The 6737-nt window shown below is 37.6% G+C and overlaps 1 pseudogene; it reads right to left on the bottom strand.

Moving 5' to 3' along the window:
* Positions 1-3774: 3774 nt before the first annotated feature.
* On the bottom strand, positions 3775-5235 carry LOC119512328 (annotated as a pseudogene).
* Between the last annotated feature and the right edge of the window lie 1502 nt (positions 5236-6737).

Genomic DNA, 6737 nt, shown 5'->3' with positions numbered 1-6737 from the left:
CCTCAGTGATTTACAAAGCCATAGAAGAAACTTGATTATGTCTGATAACCTTCTTGGATCTGCTATCCAAAATGTGTGCATATATATATATTATATATTATATATATACCTATATGCAGAAAAGTCTCTTTGTAATGACCAGTTTTTTTCATTCTTAACGGAATCCTGTTACATCCAGGAGAGGAAGGGGAAAAATAATTTCATGCTGGAATGTTTCAGAAGGAGTATTTGCCTTTTATATAATTTGCTCTCCATTACAGATCCCAATTTGAATACCAAATGTTTAGAAAAACTTTCAGTTGCTCAAGGACAGTAAGAAATCTTGAAACTATTGACAAAGTAGAGTTTCTAAGTTTGCATGGAATTGTCTTTTGTACAATAAATTGTTCTACTGTTCCCGTAAAAAAGACAAAAAACACATCTTCTCAGGGAACACAATTCAATCCACTATACTATCACAGGAAAGGAATTCTGGGAAATGTAGTTCCCATCAAACCCAAGTCTAAAATACAGCAATCCAGCTCAGTACCTAAAAAGAGAAATGGAATAAATAACCTATTTTCATAAGGAAAAAATAAATAAATAAATTATTTTTAGTAATAAATTTAACAAGAAAGGCATTAGACCTCCATGAAAAAAAAATGAAATATATGTATATTAAACAAGATTTGATCTTGCCTTAGATGATTTACTACCATAAAACCAATAATTCCCTCAAAAACAATAATTCTCTAAAACATATATGCATATTTAATACATTTATAGTTATAAACTCAATAAACATTTTTTTGATAAAATGATTTTTAACTTTATATATAAGAATAAATCTTCAAGAATATCCAAAAAAGGATTTCTAAATTCAGATATTCTAAATATGTTAGTGAACAGAAAGCTTCTATTTATCAAATATTATGGTATTATCAAAGGAATATATGAGCATTTAACCTATGGCAAAGGCAATATTTCAATATAGAGGAAAAAATAAGGATGATTTAATACATGAGGTATTTAATAAATAAAAGCAATAGATGATTTAATAAAGCACACTTAACTATCTACCAAGAAAAATTTTTAAAAGGGCTCCTTTCTTATTTCGTGTAAAAAATAAATTTCAGTTGGTTCAAATATTTAAATGTAAGAAATAGAACCATAGAAATATTGTAAGAAAATTCTAGAAGACTGTGTGAACATTCTAGAGGCAAGTGAAGACTTCTGTTTTAGTTTCCGGCTGCTAAAACAAATGCCATACAACTGGTTGGCTTAACAACAAGATCTTATTGGCTCACAGTTTCAGAGGATAGAAGGCTTGCTGCCTCATGGGGCCAGTTTCTTCTGGATGGCTACCAATCTCTGGGGTTCTTGTCTTCTCCATCACATGGTAGCATCTTCCCATTTCTCTTCTGGATTCCATTGACTTCCAGCTTCTGGCTGCTCCCTTCTCCTTCACATGGCTTCTTTCACTCTGTGGCCTTCTCTATAAGGCCTCCAGTATTAGGACTAAGCCCCTTCTTGATTCAACTGGGCCACGCCTTAATTGAAGTAACCCCATCAAAAGGTCAGGTCATATATTGCTTATTGTATGTAAAGTGCATTTAAATAGACAGTGGGTTCACAGGAATAGATTAACATCAAGAACATGTTTTTCTGGAGCATATAACTCCAAGCCATGATAGCTTTTAATTCTAAACACTCAGAAAAATCTATAAAAGAAAAGAGAACTCATTGACTGTATAAAATTTAAGAGTTTTCATTGTGGCAAAGATATCATACATACTGTTGTTGAATAAAACAACAGTAGACTTGTGGGAAAAAACTTGCAAAGCAGAGGAGAAAGTTAATGTTTATACTATACAAAAGACTCATAAACTGACAAGAAAGATATAAACAATAGTGATATGGAAGAGGATATGAAGGTGATATTTATAGTGGTAAAAATCTGCATGGTCAAAAATACATGAAGAGATGCATAAACACATGAGTAGGCAAGAAAAGACAAATTAAGGTAATAGATCACTTTTTACCCTTCTGACTGGCAAATATTGAAATGAATATAAAATCTATTGCCACCTAGGAGTGAGAAAAAATGGCATGCTCGTAAAATGATAAAAGAAGTGTGCAAGCATTCTTTCAACATTATTAAAATTTTAAAAATGCATATACTCTTCTAATTCCTTTCCTGAAAATCTATCCTATATAAAGAAAAGTTCTAGTATGTAAGAATTATCTATGTTTGTATCAGCCTTATTCATAGTGGGAGAAAATACCCATCAAATAATAAGATAAATGAATAAATTATATGCTTCCAAGGTACTAAAAATAACGAATGACAGCTATACTGGGGACTTGGAAAGATTTCTATGAGACTGCATGTGAAAAGCAATAGCCAAAACACCATGTAATATTATCCCATTTTTGTAACATACTGGTGAAGTCCTATATATAGATATGTGTGTATATACATAATTATATCTGTATATAAATATATGCATGATTGTAAGCACGAAGGAAAATATGAAAGGATACATTCTTTAGGCTGGTTTTCTTTTGACATGATTATTCAATTTTATTTTAAAAGTTTTAGAAGATGAGTGGCGGAGCTCACAAAAGTTACCTAAATTGTTAAAAACAAGAAAGTTGGAGAACTTTTTTCAAAGAGTGTATACTAAAATAGCTTTTAGGAAAATGACAACTTAATAGTCTCTTAGTTGTTAAAGAAAGCAAAAGAAGGCTTAAGATCTTAACGAAAAAAGTTGTATCTAAAAACATGCCAAAGAATACATTAAAACAAACAAAAAAGACGGAGGACAAAATATATTGTGTCTTATAGGTTAAATCCTATTATAAAGGAGCATCAATTCTATGGGACTCTACAGTCCACCTCAACAACATTTGAATAAAAGCACCAATACAAAAAGAATTTCAACACTCCTTTGGAGTTGGCTTTTACTAAAGAATTTATCTTGCATGTAGGGTATGGATGAAAAACATTCTGGAGAGAGACTCCAAATATCTGTAAACATGAAACCATTTCTCTACGCTGCACTTACTGGTCTTGAATCCAGCTAAGTGTGGGCCAGCTATAACTTGAGGCCCATCACCCTGGGGTGGGGGTAGAGAAGCAATTTGAAACCAAAGGGCACTCTGCTATAGTTAATTCATGTGGCCACAAGTGTAATAGACTACAACTTTCTCCCCAATGCCAAATATCCCCAATGTAACAACAGATGCAACTTCCTAACCATTTCCAAGAATTCATGGGATAAGGGGTCATCATTACAGTTTATAAACACTCAGTTTTGTGAAAGCCATGGATTTTATTCTAGAAAGAAGAAAATACATGGCAGTAATAGACCAAACATATGAATTTCAGAATACTAAATTAAGTTTGTTCTTTCTTGGATAACAAACAGTTATATAAGTGGATGAGAATTATATCCATGGCAAAATTGTTAGTGTTTTACATCATTTCAAAGAAAGACCAGTATTTTTGCCTGAGTGTCCCCAAACCTTTATATAGAGCTATTATTCTTGGACTTTCTACAAAAGTTACTTTTCAAATAATTTATTAATTATGATAATTGGGAACAGTAATGTGAGGATCTGAATATCTCAGTCAAGCAGCGAAGGCAACAAACTTCCTCCTTAAACCTGCTTTCCTGCCTGAAGTTTTAGATACTAAAATAACCCCTTCTCCTCATTTCTGCAGGGGTACCCAGAAGAAAGGGCCATTTCTTGGCCATCACCACAAGTTCCAGGTTGAATCTTCTCTGTTCTTCAATGTTCTAACAAAGGCCTCTGGACCTGTAGCTCATACTTGGGGTAATTCAGACTTGTTGTCAATGAGAGAGCTCTCCAGCCTAGGTAAGAGCAGCTGAAACGCATCCCGGATGGAGGAAGGGCTGTTTGACTCCTCTAGAAATACCGCAGTGATTAATGGGTTGAGCTTTCCTTTGACTCCAGCCTTTGTTAGGCAGGCAGTAAACTCTTTAGATAGAGAGGACAACTCTTTACACTGTACAACTGTCATCTGGGAAAGGGTTCTGCTCCTTTCTATGGCTGTCACTTCCTGCTTCCGGCCATTCAGAACCAACGCTGCTGTTTTATGGAACAATGCAATTGAGCAGGCAGTAAGTTGTACTAGGCTCCGGATGGCAAATGCATGGATATCCTCTAATGAATTTTATTGACTTTCTCAGGACTTTCTCCTAATTGCTTTTCTCCTTCTTCCTCTGCTAATGGCTTGGTTAGAGATGTCCTGATCCATTCATAGGTGGTATTTCTTATCTTGGTCAGCTTCTCTGGTTTGGAGATGTGTAGCTGGGAAAACAGCTCTGTTATCTCTCTGGTAAAGTCTTCATCCTCTTTTTTCTCATCTTCCTCTTCCTCACAAAACTCTTCTAGAGAAAATGCTTCTTTGAGTTACTCCAATTCAAGTTTTAGAGTCTCTAATTCTTCTCCACTCAAAGAATTAAGAACAGATTTTGCCTTTATTTCACTTTCTTGGGAAAGCATCTCCAGAGCTTCTAGAATTGAAAGGCCTTGAAATTCATCAAAGAGTAGCCCATACTGAGTTTTCTTGTCTGTTTCCATGGTAACCTCATTGGAGGTCCATAGCTCTTTTTCTCCTTTGCTTCTCATAAAACCTGAGACTATAGAATTCCGGTTCATCAGACCCTTGGTTTTTTTAAAATCCAGGATCCTCTTCCGCTGTTTCATCCCTTGTCTTTTTCCCAGTGAATTCTAAGGCATCCAATCTCCCACTGATTATGCTCTTTCCTGTGCTCTGAACTGCAGTAGAGATGGTTGAGAATACACCAATACATTTGACTTTCCTGTTGCATATTGGACCTGACTTGAAATTTCACTGGGATTAGGAATGCCAAGGGAAGTCTCTGCCTTCTCAATGACACTTGAAATACCTTGTCCTACTGTGGCTACTGTAGCTGAGGCTGAAGAAAGTAAAGACTTGCCCCAGCTGCCCCAGTAGCCCCATCCAGTCTGAGGTATATCTTTGGAAACAGTCTCCTGAACAGGGGGAACTTCTGAAGTTTCAAGATCAATGGGAGGTTTGGCCTCTGGTCTTTTCTGAGTGGATACAACAGGGTCTGATTTACTCTCTGGCCTGGTGCTTTGGTCAACAGACTCAGAATTCTTGGCTAGCTCACAGTTCCTATCCTCCAAGATGGGGAGTGCTTCAGTTATCACTGGAGTCTCAGTATCATCTTTATCTGACATGATTAGAACATTGCCTCATTTTCTTTGGAAACTTCCAGCCCCTCGGCTACCAAAATGGAAGGTGGTATAGCTTTGTGGCTAAGAACACTGACTCTGGAGTTAGGCTGACTATATTCTAACCCTGCACTGCAGTGACTGGTAGGAAGTTAGTTTCCTTATCTGCATCTTGGTTTCCTCAACTGTAAAATGGGGCTATTTATATCTATTTCTAATGGTCAGGGTTCCTATAAAGAGTCAAGGGTGTGATGTGTGTGAGGGGCTTGGAGCAATGACAGCTCTGTTAGTATTAGTGGTGGTGGTTTATATTACCATTATCATTACCATCATCTCTAGTGGTTCTAGGTGGACAAACGCATGCTATCACGGCTTCCCACATACAAGAACAGATCCAAAACGGGAGACCTGGTGTAAACATGTGCTCATAACTAATTTCTCTGGCCCTAATGGAGAGAATCCCTCCCAAAAACAGTACTTCAATGGCCTAAGTGCTTGCACAGCCTCCGCGTCCAGCCGGGAGGAGCCCGCCGCCCGCTCCTGGCCGCTTCCTGTGTCCCGGTCCTCGGTGATACCAGCACCAGCGAATCGGACCCAGCCCTGGGACCCCGGCACCCCTCCTGCCTTTCCCGGGAAGCCCCGCACCGAGCCGGCAGCTACTCTCTGCTGCCATCGCTGAGCCACTCGTCTATTCTGGGTTGTTGCTGTGGATTACGTAGTTGGGAAGAAGCAGGAAATAATTATGTGAATGGAGTGGGGAAGGAAAGGCAAAGCAAAAAACAACTAGAAAGGACTACAAAAGAATTAATGAAATGATCATATTTATGCATTTATGGAAAATTAGAATTAAATAAGAGTATGTATGCAGAAATAAGTCTTAAAAAGGGGTTTAAACCAAACCTTTGACTGGTTATGAGTGAATGACCTTTTCCAGGGGTTAACTTTCTTTGGTGGGGGAGGAGGGAACAAAAATTTCGAGGGTCAGATTCTTGGAATAATAACATGTTTAGGGAGAAGAAAGAGAAAGTGAGACTAGAGAATATGATGCAAGTCAATACAGAGAAGTAGAACAAGCTGAAGAAAAATGTGAGTGGAAGCAAAAAGCACTCACCTTCAGGGAGAGAGCACCTAACAACAACAGTGCTGTGAAACAGACAGAAGGCTCCAGACAGACAGGACGAGATCCAGCAATTCTGCCAGTTTCCGCTAACCTGAGGGGCTGTGAGTGAATCAAGTTAGCAGCCAGCAGGTGGGGGCTGGCATTGACTGTGGAGGCTCACGCTTCCTTAGCAACAGAGAGAAATTCAAGATTCGGTGGGATTTGGGGATGGAGAAAATGTAAGTACACTTTAAGGGACATTTGTGATCTTTAATAAAATCATTATTATTACTCTAAGAAAATAGTAGTAGAATTCATCTGGGCAACTAACATGTTTGTAAAACTTCTGTTTGGCACTGAGTAGTAATTGGACTGAGATGAACATGTCCTCTCCACCAGGCTCCTCTTT

Source organism: Choloepus didactylus, chromosome 17 (genome assembly GCF_015220235.1).
Source record: "Choloepus didactylus isolate mChoDid1 chromosome 17, mChoDid1.pri, whole genome shotgun sequence".
Classification (NCBI taxonomy): Eukaryota; Metazoa; Chordata; class Mammalia; order Pilosa; family Megalonychidae; genus Choloepus; species Choloepus didactylus.
Note: the sequence above shows the minus strand (reverse complement) of the source record. Positions and strands in the feature narration are given on the sequence as shown.